Source organism: Lathyrus oleraceus, chromosome 7 (genome assembly GCF_024323335.1).
Source record: "Lathyrus oleraceus cultivar Zhongwan6 chromosome 7, CAAS_Psat_ZW6_1.0, whole genome shotgun sequence".
Taxonomy (NCBI): Eukaryota; Viridiplantae; Streptophyta; class Magnoliopsida; order Fabales; family Fabaceae; genus Lathyrus; species Lathyrus oleraceus.
In genome coordinates, this window is record NC_066585.1 from 141563010 (window position 1) to 141580004 (window position 16995).

At 39.0% G+C, this 16995-nt stretch overlaps 1 non-coding gene across 1 annotated transcript; it reads right to left on the reverse strand.

The window, feature by feature from the left end:
* Positions 1-15385: 15385 nt before the first annotated feature.
* LOC127109789 (small nucleolar RNA R71) lies at positions 15386-15492 on the reverse strand. Its single transcript, XR_007797041.1, has one exon. It is a non-coding gene; the product is annotated as a small nucleolar RNA R71 (small nucleolar RNA).
* Positions 15493-16995: the final 1503 nt, after the last annotated feature.

Sequence of the window (16995 nt, forward strand, 5' to 3'; positions counted from 1 at the left end):
AGATGGACAATTATATTTATTATGTTTTTTGTGATTACCATTTTTCAGAAAAAGCAAAAAGTAAAAATAAAACATCATAGATGTGGATGAATGGAATTGAATTTTATTAATGATCAGGTTTGAAAATGCCAAACAATGTTCACTTCTCCCTTAGGCATAGGAGAAGGATTTTCAAAAAACAAATAAAAGCAATTACTTAGAACGATGCATAATAACAGGAACATGAACAACAATCCAATTGTTGCAAGCTTTTCCATGCGAACAAAATTGGCACAGTCTTCATCTTCATCACCCTCGATCACGGAAGCTAAGTTTTATTCATTACCATGAATGAACCCTCCGTTACGGAAACTAGGTTTCACATCTTCAGCTCTAATCTCAGATGAACCTCGTTGGAATCCCAAACCGGCTTTGCTCTTGTTCTCGGTGACCTCTATCATTTGGCCCCATTGATCAGAAATACCGTTTTCAACAATCTTCTGAGTGTCTTTGAAGGAGGACATGGGTGCCCCAACTCTCCTTTCCTCAGCAATAGATAGAGCTTGGAACGGAGTTCCAACCTCATCCTAAGCTTCTACATAAGAGAAAGACGACAGGTGGCTTACCAACAAAGCCTTCTCCCCACCGATAGTAACAAGCTTTCCATTCTTGACAAACTTCAATTTCTGATGTAGCATTGACGTAATGGCTCCTGCCTCATGTATCCATGGCCTTTCTAACAAGCAGCTATAGGCCGGGTGGATATCCATTACTTGGAAAGTAATTTGGAAATAACTCGGACCTATCTTTACAGGAAAGTCCACTTCACCAATCACAGTCTTGCGAGAACCATCAAATCCCTTGACGATCACGCCACTATATCTCATTAGAGCTCCTTGATATATCAATTTAGAAAGAGTTGATGTGGGAAGTACATTCAAGGAAGAACTAGTATCAACCAATACATTTGACAGTGCATCCTCCTTGCAATTCATCTAAATATGCAACGCTAAGTTGTGATTTCTACCTTCCTCGGGAAGTTCCTCATGACAAAAGCTCAAGTTGTTGCAGGAAGTGATGTTAGCCACAATATGATCAAACTGATCAACCGTTACATCATGCTCTACATAAGCTTGCTCCAATACCTTTTGCGATGCTTCTCGGTGTGCTTCAGAATTCATAAGTAGAGACAACACTGAAATCTTGGAAGGAGTTTGGAGTAACTGCTCCACCATATTGAACTCACTCTTTTTAATCAACCGGAGTACCTCATCATCATCATTAGGCTTCAAACTGCTGGATTCACCAGATTGCACTTTGGAGCGCTAATTGGATCAACCGCAGGCACTTCAACACTCTTACTGGCAGATACATCTTCTACATTCTTTGGGAACAGAGGCCCAAAAACACGACCTCTACGGGTCACCTTCGTAACATCAGCAATGCTCACAACAGAACTGGTTGTAGGCAAAGGAGCATATTGATCGTTCTCTAACATAGTAGCATTATACTGGTACGGAACAACCTTATCAGATGCATACGGGACTAGACCCGCTAATCGTATAACCAAAGGCGATACCAATCTATTGCTGACACTATTCCTTCCGCTGCTGTCAAATTGAATCACCACTCTCTTTGGTGTCTTGAACACAGGAACTATAACATTCACATCGTCACCTAATTGACAGGACTGAAGAATCTGAATCATACCTTCATCCTTCAACCTCTAGATGTCTCTCTTCACAACCATACAACCTCGGGGATTGACACTGCAAATTGCACAACCATCATGGTCATGCTCACAATCACTCACCAAACAGATATTCTTGTGTATCGTCACCAAGGACCTTATAATGAAACAGACATCAAATACTTTGAACTCCCCAGGACAACCATCTACCATGTTAACAGAAGTGTCACCATGAGCAGGTAGTGGGTTAGCTTTGACATTCGGCGCACGGTCCTCAAAGGACACCATCCCACTTTTGACCAATTTCTGGATCTCGAATTTCAAGGGGTAACAGTTATCAATATCATAGCCAGGAGCCTCTTGGTGATAGGCACTGGCTTGTACCACCATGGAAGTGGTTCAGGAATCTGTGGAGGATTTCTCGGTTGCAAAAGGTTCTTGAGAACCAAAGATGGATACAGTTCAGTATAAGTCATAGGAATCGGGTCAAAAGAGACCTTCTTCCTCTCGAAGTTTTGTTGTTCTTGATGATTGTTGGTATTATTGTTGTTGTTGTAGGTGTTTGTTCTTTGCGGTGTCTGCTGTTGACGTTGTTGTTGAACGTGCATGGATTGATTGTTTAAAAATACAGGAATAATAGACGATACTTGATGATGATGTTGAAGGGGATGTGGACTTCTTCTAACATGACGCCTCCTCTATCTCCCAACTGATACTGCATTAGTCTCACCTTCTTTCTCTCTGGCAAACCCACTACCATACTTCTTGCTAGATGAAACCTCCTCTTTAGACAACCGTCCCTCTCGGACACCTTCTTCTAATCTCATCCCCATGTTTACCATTCCGGTAAAATCACTGGGGGCACTGGCAATCATTCGCTCATAGTAAAATAAGCTCAGGGACTTGAGAAAAATCTTGGTCATCTCCTTTTCTTCCAAAGGAGGGGTAATCTAAGCGGCAAGCTCTCTCCATCATTGAGCGTACTCCTTGAACATCTCCTTGTCCTTCTGAGACAATGACCTCAATTGGTCCCTATCCGGCGCCATATCCATATTATATTTGTACTGCTTCACGAAAGCCTCACCCATATCATTAAACATGCAGTCACTCGCACTATCCAAACCCATGCACCACCTCAGAGCGGCACCAGTCAGATTTTCTTGGAAGTAATGAATCAATAACTGATCATTATCGGTTTACGTTGACATCTTTCTAGCATACATGACGAGATGAATGAGCGGACAAGTATTTCCCTTATACTTTTCAAAGTCAGGGACTTTGAACTTCATTGGGATCTTGACATTAGGAACCAAGCAAAGTTCTGCAGCACTCTTACCGAACAAATCTTTTCCCCTCATGGTTTTCAACTCCTTTCTCAGCTCAAGGAATTGATCTTTCATTTCGTCCATCTTTTCATAAACATTCGGACCCTCAGACGGCTCGGAATGGTAGATGGTGTCCTCAACACGAGGCAAAGTGTGAACAATCGGTGGTGGCACAGACATGACCGGGATAGATGCCGACATGGAAGCAAAAGTAGGCGCAAAACCTTCAGGTACAAAGTTGGGCGGCATTCCCCACGGGAATCCGATAGGCATGGCAGGAGCGAAATGGGCGGTAGGCACGGTTGAAGAAATAACCTCTGATATGACAGTCCTCTAAGGAGGAGGAGTTACAGGCGTTGGAGAAGATTGACTTTGATCAGCTAGGACTGACTCCATCATGGTAGTCACACGGGCAATCTCATCCTTGAAGTCTATGTTCTCTTGCTCTAGATGTTCCAAGATCCTTGGATGATTGGCACGGGTATTGTATCGATGAGTCAGCTTGGCTAAAGCACAGAAGAAGAACCAATAAGACATTTGGCCAAAGAGAAACCTGCTATGCAAATGATGCATGAAATTCAATGCTTGATTGTTTTTATTTTCAAGGAACTTACTATTTTATTTGCCAATATATATATATATATATATATATATATATATATATATATATATATATATATATATATATATATATATATATATATATATATAATAACAATTACGCAATTTGATTGACCATAAGAAAATCTCTTTTATTTATATAATTGGAAGGATTACACTGAGTACAATTTCAGAAACCAAAATTACAAAATACAAGGGAAAAGGAGAACAATCATCCTAAGGATCCCTAACAATAACGTCAGAAGAACGGGTCACAGGCGCGTACTTCCTTCGGATGCGTAGAATCTTAGACTCAAAAGAAGTCTTCATCTGAGTCTTCTCGAGGACAAGCTGATCAACAATCTTCTTCCAAGCAACGGAAGACCGAGCCATACTAGAGGAAGATGTCACCTCTAGTTCTCTCTGTCTCTTCACTACTCGGTCTTCAAGAAGCTCAATAAGCGCATCTTTATCCTTAGACTCAAGCTGTAACTCCTCATGCTTTCAGCTCAAAGCATGGAAACATTCTTCCCACATAGCCTTCTCTTGCTTCATCTTGGCGAGTGCATCTTCCAACTCCTCTACATCTTGGTTAGGGAGAGTTAATGGCTCAACCACAACCATAGACATAGGTCTCTCACAAGCATAAGACATCTTCAATTCCAAAGCTCTCTTCTTCACCCAAAGAGTGTAAGCTTCCAAAGCTACACAGTTGCACGGACCAAGCTCGGATCTTCCTTTCCTATGCACATTATGCCAAGCATTCACAATCTTATGCTTCAAATATTGGGGATCTTTACCCTCTTGATAGAAAAGACCTTCTACCAAAGTGTTATTAGGTTTGTCTCTCAAGGGGAACCCAAGTTGATGACGAGCCAAAGCAGGGTTGTAGTTGATTCCTACTTGTGTACCAATGAGAGGCACATTAGAGAATTCACAACAATAATCAATAATCTCCAAGCTACCCAATAAAGAATCATACCAAACTATATCATCATTAGTGGGATACATAAGTCTCTGAGAGCACCTTAGACATTTTTTGTTCTCCACAGAAGTAGGCGTCTGAGGCAAGTGCGAAATAAACCACTTGTACAGAAGAGGAACACAACAGATGATACTTCCACCACCCTTATAATTCCTTAGATGCAAAGAGAAATACATATCTCTTAACAGAGTAGGCACGTGATTCCCAATCAAGAAAATTCTAATGGCGTTAACATCAACAAAACCATCAATGTTAGGGAACAAATCCAACCCATAGATGAGCAACACAAATATAGCCTCAAAAGCATCCATACTACCGGATTGAGCAAAGGTAGTAGCTTCCTTGATGAGGAACTCAGAAGTCAATCCAAACAATCCTCCTTTCTTCACCCAATGAGCCTCAATATCAGATTTCTTCAAGTAAAGAGCTTCAGCTATAAGATGAGATATGGGAATCTCTTCCAATCCACTAAAAGGCACTTTGCTAGAAACAGGTATTCCCAAGAGATGGGCATACTCCTCTAACGTAGGCACAAGCTGATAATCAGGAAAAGTGAAGCAATGGTAGAGAGGATCATAAAACTAAACCAACACACTCAGAAGTCCTTTAACCACATCAGTAGACAAGATAGACAGAAGCTTCCAATGACGTTGCTTGAAGTCCAAGGGATCTAATACAAAGGATGATAGCTTCCTTAACTCTTTCAAATCTGGACATCTGAAACTGTACTTCTTAGTGTTCCTTCATCCACAATCCATGGTCTGAAAATATTTGCAAATAAGACCTCAGTTCCTTGAAATTATTGCTGGTATGATGAATGTTATGATGCGCATGAATGCATGAATTCAACAATCACAAATAAGGGATCACACACAAGGCAAATAAACAAAGGTCAAGGGGTGAATCGAGTCATTGTCAAGATCAATCATCCATTTTGGTGGATTATGGTTTTCACCTTATCAACGCCCAAGTTCCATTGATATTGACAAGACTTGATTGGATCAACCAAGAATCAAGGGTTTGTTGTGAGTCATGAGCATGGAGTCTGGGTAAGAATCGTCCCAAAGGAGAGTACTAAGGATAAAACATGTAGATCATGTTCTAAAAGTTCCCAGAGTCTTAATTTCATCTATCGGATATTACAGGTTAGGATGACTGGCTCATCAACCCATAATATTCTCAAGAGAAACTCGTCTGAGTGTAGTATCGTGTAACAACTAATATCAAGTCTACACTTGAACAGTCTCCGCACTACGTCCTAAATAGGCCAAGTTGGGTTAAATGTTCTACGGTCCTCAGCTTCTCGGACCCCAAATTAGAGAAAGTAATGCCTAACCACAAATAACTTGTGTGATATTAATAGCTCCTAAAAGGTCTCCACTTACTAGATGGGTCTCAAGCCAACTTGTTAAGGACTACTCCACACAAGTCGAATATGACTATACCATCTTCATATCTTAATTGCACTCAAATTCGGGTTAGAACTTATCTAACCACTCAGAGATCACCAAGCACAACAAGCAGATTATATCACACAAACAAATATACATGCATCAAATATACAATTATATACACACAAAAAAGTAGGCTAAACCCACTGGACACTACTCCCCAGCAGAGTCGCCACTTAATTTCTGTAGCGGTAAATTCATAACCATCAAGTTATGGATCAAGTTATGCCAGAGTCGCCACCGTGCTTTTATTGTTTCCAAAGGAAAAGGAAAAAGTACGAACAAAACCCAAAGATAAGAAGTTTTCAAATCAAAAATAATAAAATGCCAGAGATTACAGGTAAGGGGGTTGGTTACACAGAGGGAAGGTGTTAGCACCCAAAGTTTCCTAGGTACTCCTAGGGAGCCCTTTTTATGTGTGTATGTGTTTTGGTATAAAAGATGTTTGCAACAAATAGAGTGTGGGGATGAGAGAAGAATTCATTAATTATATTTTTGTGTTTGACAAGACCTTCAGACTTGTGCCTACGTACCAACATAAAAATGAGGGATCAAAACCTCGTAGTTTGTGGTAACAATTTCAAAGTGGATGCGTTGCTTTTAACAAAAATTTAAGTTTAACAAAGGCACAAAAGGGCTAAATTTTTTGAATGAGTGTTAGTTCTTTTTGTCTTTTGAAATTTTAAGTAGGGTATAGTTAAGTTCATTTACAAATTTGATTAAGAAAAGAGTTTAAAAATTCAATGGCATAAGGCCAAACTTTCTAATTTGCAATATGGTCTCAGTTTAGAAAACACAAACAAAGAAGGTTTTGAAAGAGGGGAGAGATTTGAAATTAAAGAAGTGGGGAAGAGATGAAGAGACTAATCCTAAGCAAAAATTTAAAAGTTAAGAGTTGAAAAGATCTAACCAATGGGCTGCAATCCAATAGACAAGAATGTCATATAGAAACCCAAATTTCCCTTGGACTTTAGAATCAAGCAATATCAATACACAAATAGCAAGATGAAGAGCAAGGCATCAAATAAAGATAACCACATCCAAGCTTAGCAATTACAAGATATTCTTCATAATCTTCCATGTATCAGATGAACTCAAGGATAAGCACTAGGCACAGGTTCAAAATAACAGCTTCAATAAAACCATGTAGCAGATGAACTCAAATGGATCTTCAATACTTGCTTCAGATGAAGTTTCAATTCACAAGCACTTGGTTTCATGAAAGTTGGCATTGGCCAAGTCCTTTTGCATAGGGAGTGTTGCTTAATTCTAAGTCCAATGTCTCAGATCAAATTCAATAGTCCACACAAATGTCTTTTAGGGTTTTTCTTGTTATTAGGTACATTAAGGTCAAAAGACCATAAAAACAAACAAGTATATACAATCACAATATAATCACAAGATAAGGCTCAAATGAGCAAAGTGAAAATGACATTAAAGTAAACAAGTTGAATGGTATGAATAATGGTAAATGAATAAGGACTTAAAATTAAAGTGCATAAAAGTAAATGACTTGAAATTAAATGTTAGTTGTTAGTTGATTAGAAGTTAGTATTGCTTTTGCTTTTGTTTAAGTCATTCTTTGGAGAACACTCAACCCACTATTCACAAGCATGGATCCTTGAACTAAGATATATTCCAAAGGAAGGAAAAAAGGCCAAGTTTCCACACAATACCATGAAAGAGGGGAGACTTACAATCTCACTTACTAGAATGATATGCCTTTTGTGTCAACAATTTAGCGCTATGTTAAGCAATCGTAATTGGACTTATGTAGAAGTCACAACTATTTGAGGTCGGGAAATAGAAATTTTAGTGTTAATACATGTTAGAGATATGGTATTATGAACCATACTCCTAAAACATACCACACTTAAAAAGAATATGCAAAAGGGGTGGACCTAATCTCATCCACACTTATGTTAATTTTGCAATCAAGTAGCCTTAGGATATAGAGACATCATAGATCCATGAAATGAATGAGAGGATAATGGGATTGAGATGAAGAGGGGGGGAAAGGGAATCAACACAAATTGGTCAAAGGAAGACTTTTATCAAATTAAAATCATTCATTCATTTTGGGAGATGAAATGTATATTCCATCAATCCCTAAATCCAATGATTTTAACTCAACAAAGTCAAATCAACCTTGACCAAGGTCCAACAACACAAGTCAAACTCAACAAGTCAATATCAAAAGCTCAACACAATTTATTTTGCATTTAAACAAATAAAATCAATTAAATAATGCAATAAATTAAATTATGGTTGGTCAAAATCCTAAAACCTCATCGAAACACCAAATAAATGGCCATGAGATTTATCATAGGTAAAACAAGGTCATGGGACCTTGGAGAAAAAATTTCATTAATTTTGGAAACTTAAAACTATTTTTAAACAATTAAAAATAATCACAAAAACAATTAAATCGTGAAAAATATTAATAATGATCCAAAAAATAATTTTAATTCACAAAATGAAAGAGGAATTTATTTTAAAAAAATTGGTGAAACTCTCATATTTTTTGGATCAATATTAAAATTAATATGAATGAATGGAAATAAACCAAATAAAATGAAAAATCAGAAAATAGAAAAAAGGTGGACCACTTGATCTCCCTCATTAATTGAGGTGGCAGATCAAGTGGCTGCTAACGCGCGTTCCATGGTGGACACAAGTCAAAGCGCTGCAGGGATGGTATGCAAAACCAAGGCACGAGATTAAAACATTTGAAATGGATCCTGTGGTTCAGATGAGTGCCAGCATACCGCCGGAGCCAAAGTTCCGGTCTCCTTCTCCGGTGAGCTTCACCGGACTGGTTCACTCACAACCATCACCAAAATTAAAAAGAAGGACATGAATTTAAAGTAAAAATGCTCAGGAGCTCGAATCTGGCCTCAATTTCTCCAAACTCCAAATATATGGAAAGATACAGGGAGTTGAATTTTGAGCTAAATGATCTGAGTTGCTTCGATTTAACCTCAAAGCAACTCAATCTTGTTGCCTATATTGGTAGGACTTCATACAACCAAAGATCAATAAGAATTATGGAGAATTGAGTGAGAATCGAAGAGATGAAAATTTATGGAAAATACCTTCAATACAGGTCTGTATTCAATCGATCTTACTCTTGCTTGCTATTGATCTTGCCCAGGATACTTGATGGAGTGGAATTGGATGAACAAAAGGTACAAGACTCTTGGAGATTTGCATCTCAAAACAGTGGAGATTCAAACTCAATTTCCAATGGAAGTTCTCAAGATTATCCTTTGAATGAGAGGGTTTGAAGGTTGGGAAACAAAGCTGGCGCGCAGGGTCCATAATTCTGATGGAAAGGGGTTCTATTTATAGCCATATGGACTGATATTTGCTCACTTGAAATGAGGATCCAAAAATAGCAATGTACATTGCATGGGTGCATCGGCGTGTGATATGCCCATGTGATCACTCCTTATGGTCCATAATTGAGTACAAACATTGATGAAGTCATGTTGGAAAGCTATGCAATTGTGTATGAAAGTTTCAAGCTCACTTATGGCAAATGATGATCCAATGTTCAAGCCATGCGCAGGTCACTCATATCTTGTCCAAATGGGATACAATTGGACTTTTTGTAAAGTTTAGATCAAGAGGAACAACTTTCATGTTGAACAATTTTTCATTTGAAGCTTGGATCATGATGAATTTTGAGGTGGAAGTTGGGAAAATTAAACATGTCAAAAATATTTCTAAGTGTCAAGCCATATGTTCACTTATTCCACCTTAGCTAACTTTTTATGTGAGCTTCAAATGAAAAAGGTTCCTTCATCAAAGTTGTAGCTATCTCAAATTTCTTCAAAATGGTCATAAGTTTGACCTCATTTGGATTAAATATGAAGGAGTTATGCATTTTTGAAGTTGAGGAAAATCACTTGTTCAATGGTATTGGTCCAAAATGACCTATAATGTATCCTCATATCACATGGACATAAAAGTTGAATTTTATCTTCCTCCAAACATCAAAGTTGAAGTATACATATTTAATTTGATTGTTCAACTTGGAAATATTTCATCACATAAAAATTGAGCCAGTTATGGCCTTGGGAAGTTGACCTCCAAATTAGGGTTTAGACAAAATGACCTATAATCTTTCACCATAAAAAATGACATTCCAAGAAAACCTAGCTATAGACTTCAACATGAAAGTTGTTTGGAATGTCATTTAGAGTAACTTTGATATTGGAATAATTTTCATATGACAAAAATTGTAGGAGATAGGGTCTAGGGAACCCAGTTTTGATCAGATGAATTCCTCTGGTCAACCACCATAAACCAACTTGCTGGCTTGCCATTCTCTTGACTTTTAGGACTCATGTAGGATCATATATGCATAAGACGATGTAATTTGAAGTATCCCTTGAAATATTTGATCAATTGATGGAGAAGCTTGTTGAAGAAGTTACACAAGATACCTAGATGAATTAGGGTTTCCAAGGAAAACCAACTCCAAACTCTTGATGATTTCTTGATCAAAATAACATGTGAAGATCATGGGGATCCATATATGATTCTTAGAGCCGTAGTAAACAAATCTTGATTGAGCTCATTGCAATGAGGGTCTTAAACCCTAGATGTGAGCTTGATAGATCAAAGGTGAGCACATGCCCTACCTATAAAAGAGTTAGTTTATACGAAGACATATTTTTTGTATTTTGGTTAGTAAAGATGATAAAATACAAAGTATGATACAATCAAATGTCCTTGGTGATCTCTCTCAATGCAAACCCAATGAATAAGGGGTAACGAGGATGCCAAGATGTGATCCCAATGCCAATGCATATGATAAGATATCATGAGGGATCTTAGGGTCAAAATTGGGGTCTTACAGCCTCGTTCCAAGATAACCTTTTTCTTTGGTAGAAGGTTCCCTTATATAGTGAAAATTTCAAGCAAAAGGGGGACAACTCCCAAAAATATCCTCAAAGGCCCGATGATAAAAGCCCGAAAAACAGGAAAATTATGGGCCTGGGCTGACACGGCCATGTGTCAGCTTACTGCTTAGCCTGACACACCCATGGAGGAGCAACACGGCTTGGGGAATGGCCTGACACGGGCCGTGTCAGCTTACACGGTCGGTCGTGTCAGGCTTCTTTTTTTTTCTCTATCCTCCTTCTACCTGACACGGCCCGTGTCAGGTGACACAGGTGGCCGTGCCAGGCCTCCTGTACTGGTGATTTTTCATTCCTTCGCTTACTGGAATTACGCACTGTCTCGCTCCGAATTCCTCGATTCTTCCACCTGGACCTGTCGGACAAAAACACAAACATCCTATGCATAAAATCACAAAAATATAGGATAAACATGGCAATGAATGGAAATGCTAAAATATCATACATAAATTAAAATTGACTTCAAAAGTACCAAAATGCTTGCACAATGTCTCAAAATCCTCGGTTTCTTGTCGGATCAGTAACGAAAACTTAATGAAAATGGTGACTGATCACAACCCCAAACTTAGCTAATTGCTTTCCCTCAAGTAATGTTCAGATGACACCGCGTGTCAGTTCCCACGATTTTTATTATTCTCCTGACACTGCTGAGATTTTTGCTAACGCCTTCACTCTTCTTTTTATAGTTCCTGCTTTTCCTTGTGAGTTTTCCGACGTACTTCCACTTTGAGGTACCGTTTCACCTGTCAGCTTCTATCACATGCTCACCAAGTCTCTCGGGGTTAACGTGTTTTCACTCATAATTCAGAATATGCAATATCGGCTCATAAGTTTAATAGTGTCTCCTTTCATATCACCTACACACAACACACACTCTTTGAGGTCTTTAGGGTTGTAACGGGGCTTGGGTTGTGGTGTGGATATTCCAAACAAAACGGGAAACAAGTGGTTTTTGGTTCAGAGTCAATGTTACTATTATTTTCATTGTGTTGGTTCATTTTCCTTCTTTTCCTATGTTAATAAAAAAAAATATAGCTGGGTTTTTCTTTGCTATTCTTGTTTTTCAATCGAGTGCCCTTCTTTGGCCAGTGCTTCTTTTGAACCCTCGAGTTTATTTCCTTTTCTCTTTTTTCTTTTTTTTTTCTCGATGATTCTCTCTTTTTTTTCTCACTCACCTTGGCTTTTGAAACTTATGGGGTTTTACCCCAAACTTAGAATTTTAACACATCTTAATAATATCAACTTGACTTTGAACAGGGTAAGGAAGTGTTTTGGCTGCGGGGTACATTTACGGGGTTAAACAAACAATAGATACAAGCTCAAATGGGGTTTACAACGGTTCTGGGAAGGCTAGAAAGGCTCAAGGTTATATTCAAACAACTTGCCTCAGTGTGTGTAGATATGCAGTGACAGTCCAAGAGAATCTACGCAAATTTAGAGTGATACAGACATACCTGAATATCGCTCATGATGATCAACATGTTTGGCTTTTTATGCACTCACCCTATTAGGTAAAGCTTGACAGCATCCACAGTACCTCGAGTATGGTGCGACTTCTTCCTTACTTCGGGACGCACAACATACTTATGTTGGTTAAGCTGTATACGTTAAGTCCGATCTTTTTCTTCAGCAGTGTCGACTTCCTGGGAAGTTCTTTCACAACAAGCAATGGTAAGTGGAGTGATCATTTCATCCATTCTCACTCCTAATCATCACTTATTTCACAATAACACCACAAACCTGAAACACTTGCAACATATTGTACCCTAAAAACAGATAAACCAAATATAAAACCCTAATAATGTAAAATAACAAAATTATTAGAAAATGAAACAAAATACTGAAAATAACATAAACTCTCCCCCACACTTGAACCAAAAATTGGCCTCAATGTTTGCGAATAAGGACGAAGGAGGAAACTCACAATACTCTACTGAGGAGGCGGGTGTGGAAAATGCAGCCTCAACTGCCGCATCATGAGGCTCATTTCATCCAACATTGCCCCCTATCGGGCCTGCTCGATACCCTGCTGTGTTTGCTCAGTCCTTAAGTCACTGAGCTCAGTTTGTACCTAGGTCCATTGGTCGGTAGACCAGGAAGAGGGTCCTGCGTCCTGTTGGGCAGGTTTCGGGGGTGGCGGTACAAACTGTTCCTGAGGTTCCTCTTCTTCTGCTTCTGTTGCATCCACATGGTTGATAACGCGAAAATACATCATATATTTTCCTCGAGTTACACTCAATAATCGTTACACTTTCATTTATATTCCGATTATTTCGCATGTGTTCGAGTTATATTTGTAGGTACTTTAACCCCATGCTTAAATGACCAAAGTATAAAAAATGAAGGAAAAGAAGAAGAAATAGAAGAGAAAGCAGCAGAGAATACAAACTTTGTGGATGCGACGACCGTCACAAAGCATGTAACGACCGACACGCCCAGCCTACCGTCACAGGCCCATCACGAACGTCATGCGGCCATGATCAGCGCCTGGAAACAGTCAAACAGAAGTGAGCCAACATGCCTAAATTCTCGGGGTTCAACCACTTGCCGATAATTTCCTCAGTCAACCGAGTCATCCTTGTTTCTCTCAACTGCCAAGACCTAATGAGGGATATAAGAAGACGGAAGTTGGAGACTAAAAGGGACGCTTAATTTTTCTTTTGGAAGCTAGCCTTGAAGACCTTTTTCTCTCTGCATTTTTTTCACAGTAATTCTACTTTGTCTTTTACTTCTCTTCAGCAACATTAATTTTCTTCTACCATTCAGAGCTTTGATTTTCCCTTTTTCCTTTCCGCCTTTCATTTAGATAAAGTAGTAGTTTCCTACACTGGGGAACTACTACGATTTATTTAATTTAGTTTAAGCTATTATTTCGAAGAGGCAGAATCCTACCAACCTGTGGAGGACTGCTCAAGTACTTCAAGATTCGGCGTATTCTATTAATCCAACTTCCAGGTTTCTATTCAATTGTTATTGCTTTATTATTATTGTAATCATGTCTGTTTTATTGTTGATCTGTTTATGTTCGTTTGTGTTTGCGTTGTTTAAAATGTCTGGCTAAACTACCAGTATCAGTATGTAACAATTTCATTAGACGAGATTTAATAATAATCGGTGTAAAACTTCTTTCCTCAAACAATCTTTTTGGCTGTGGTTTTTAATTTAAATTTATTTAACTTTGTCACAAGAGTGAAAAGCTATTTAATACGATTTTTGCCACGAGTGGGAAATTAACCAAGGTGAGAACCAACAATCGCGAGAGCATGAGGGTCGAACTAGATAGTAAAAACTAGGCATTGATTTTAAAAACAGCGAGAGCAATTTAAAAGCAATTAGAACTTATTTATTTTCAAAAAGTATTTTTAACTTCAAATGGGACAGCGAGAGCGTACATTCTGACTTAAAGGTATAGTCCGAATCAACAATCACGAGAGTGTGAGATAAAGCCTTTTAAATAAATATTTTCTACTAAAAGATATTTGGTACTTAAATTATACACCGATGACTTATCGAATCCCTGACGATTAATGCGTTTCATATTGATATCCTCCTATTAATATTTTCTTAAAACTCAACTTCCCTTAGATTTAATTTTCTTCAACCAAACTTCTAAAAAACATCCCCTTAGCTAAACATAGTAACGTCGGTAGCACTAGTTTGACCATCGGTCCCTGTGGGTTCGATATCTTTTAAAACTAAAACGACTGGACTGTGCACTTGCAGTCAAGTACCCGATAGACTATATTCTATATACAGTCATGAGACGTATCAAGTTTTTGGCGCCGTTGCCGGGGACCTGATTTAGTCAAATAGTGTGATTCTTTCGTTGTACGGTATAGACTAAGGTAAAAAACTAATCTCCTTTCCCTTATTTCCCCCGATTGTATGCCAAGTACTCGCTCACAAGGCGATAACTTAGCACCACCAATCACTGAATTAGATGTTTCTTATATTTAAGACGCCGAATACTAGAGTACCAACAAAGGTACAATATTCCTGATATCTTATTTCCTACTGCTGAACCAGTTGAAAAACCAACCATGGCTGCAGTAGGACCACAGAATCGTCCTCTTAAGTTCTACGCTACCCCGTCCCAACAAGAACCTCACACTAGCATTGCTACCTCTGCTATCAATCGAAACGATTTCGAGCTGAAACCCTCATTATTGTCAACCTTCCAACAACATCAATTTGCTGGAAATCCTACGGACGACCCTAATGAACATTTGACCAAGTTTGTGCAGTACGCAGACACTATGAAGGCGAATGGTGTATCTCAAGATGCGATAAGACTACGCCTCTTTCCTTTCTCACTAAGAGACAGAGCTTGGGCTTGGTTGCAATCCTTGCCATCCAACTCAGTTACAACCTGGGAAGAACTGAAGAACGTTTTCTTATCCCGATATTTTTCGCCAAGCAAAACTGCTATACTGAGAGCTCAAATCAACGGATTTTGACAAAAAGATGTAGAATCTCTCTAGGACGCGTGGGAGAGATACAAAGACATGATGAGCATATGTCCACATCACGGTCTCGAAGATTGGATGATCATTCACACATTTTACAATGGGCTTCTGTATAACACAAGACTGGCAGTAGAAGCTGCCGCAGGCGGTGCACTTATGGACAAGCCATACAACGAAGCCTATCAACTCATTGAAAACATGGCCCAAAACCATTGCCAATGGGGAGGTGAAAGAACTCCAGTAGAAAAGTCCCAAACAAAAAGTGGAATGTACGAAATCAGTAGTCTTGACCATGTCCATGCTAAGGTAGATGCCCTTGTTCAAGAGTTAGACAACTTAACCATACCACCCGCAGCCACCGTGACTGTCGTGACTCCAAATTGTGAGTTATGTGGAACCCATGGACACACTGCACCAGAATGTCAGATATTAGCAGGATTCCCAACCGATCAAGTGAATTACGCACAAGGAAATCCTTATTCGAATACCTACAACCCAGGTTGGAAAAATCATCCTAACTTTTCGTATAAGAATAACAACGCCCTGTATGCACCTGGCTAAGCACCCGCTGTTCCGCCTGGATTTCAAAAGCCAGCTAATAATGCTCCTAACATGCCTAGGAAGTCCACCCTTGAAATAATGATGGAAAGCTTCATAGCTACCCAAGCTCAGACAAACAAAGACTTCTTGAACCAAAACATACATACTAGCGAGCAACATAAACAACTAGCGAGCAAAGTAGGCGCCTTAGCCACCCATAACAAAATGCTTGAAACGCATATTTCACAAGTGGCTCAACAACAAGCATCTACTGCCACTCCCGCTGGCACATTTCCTGGACAGCCACAACCTAATCCAAAAGGACATGCAAATACCGTTATATTGAGGAGTGGAAAAGAAATAGACGGACTCGTAGATCCAAGACTCCAAAATCCTGCCATGTGCCAAAAACCAGACAAAACCACAACTGAGGAGGTAAGTGAACCGAAGGAGAAGGAAGATAATACCCGAGAGGCCGAAGAGAAATAAAAACCTTATGTGCCTCCACCACCCTATAAACCACCCATTCTGTATCCTCAAAGACTCGCAAATTCTAAAACTGCAGGGCAATTTAGGAAATTTGTTGAACTTCTAAAGCAGCTAAACATTACAATTCCCTTTACAGAAGCCATCACACAAATGCCCTCATATGCCAAATTTCTTAAGGAGATCCTATCCAATAAGAAAAAGATCGAGGATAACGAACCAGTTACACTTACTGCTAAGTGTAGTGCAATAATCCAAAATAACATGCCTCCCAAACTAAAAGACCCAAGTAGTTTCTCCATACCCTGTGTCATTGGAAAATTCGTCATAGACAAAACTCTATGCGACCTAGGAGCCAGCATTAGTGTAATTCCCTTAACCATCTGTAAAAAGCTCAACATGGGAGAACTAAGACCAACCAAGATGTCTGTTTAATTAGCTGACCACTCAATCAAATATCCTGTCGGTATACTAGAGAATGTCCCAGTACGTGTAGGATAATTCTACATTCCTACAGACTTCATAATCATGGACATCAAAGAAGA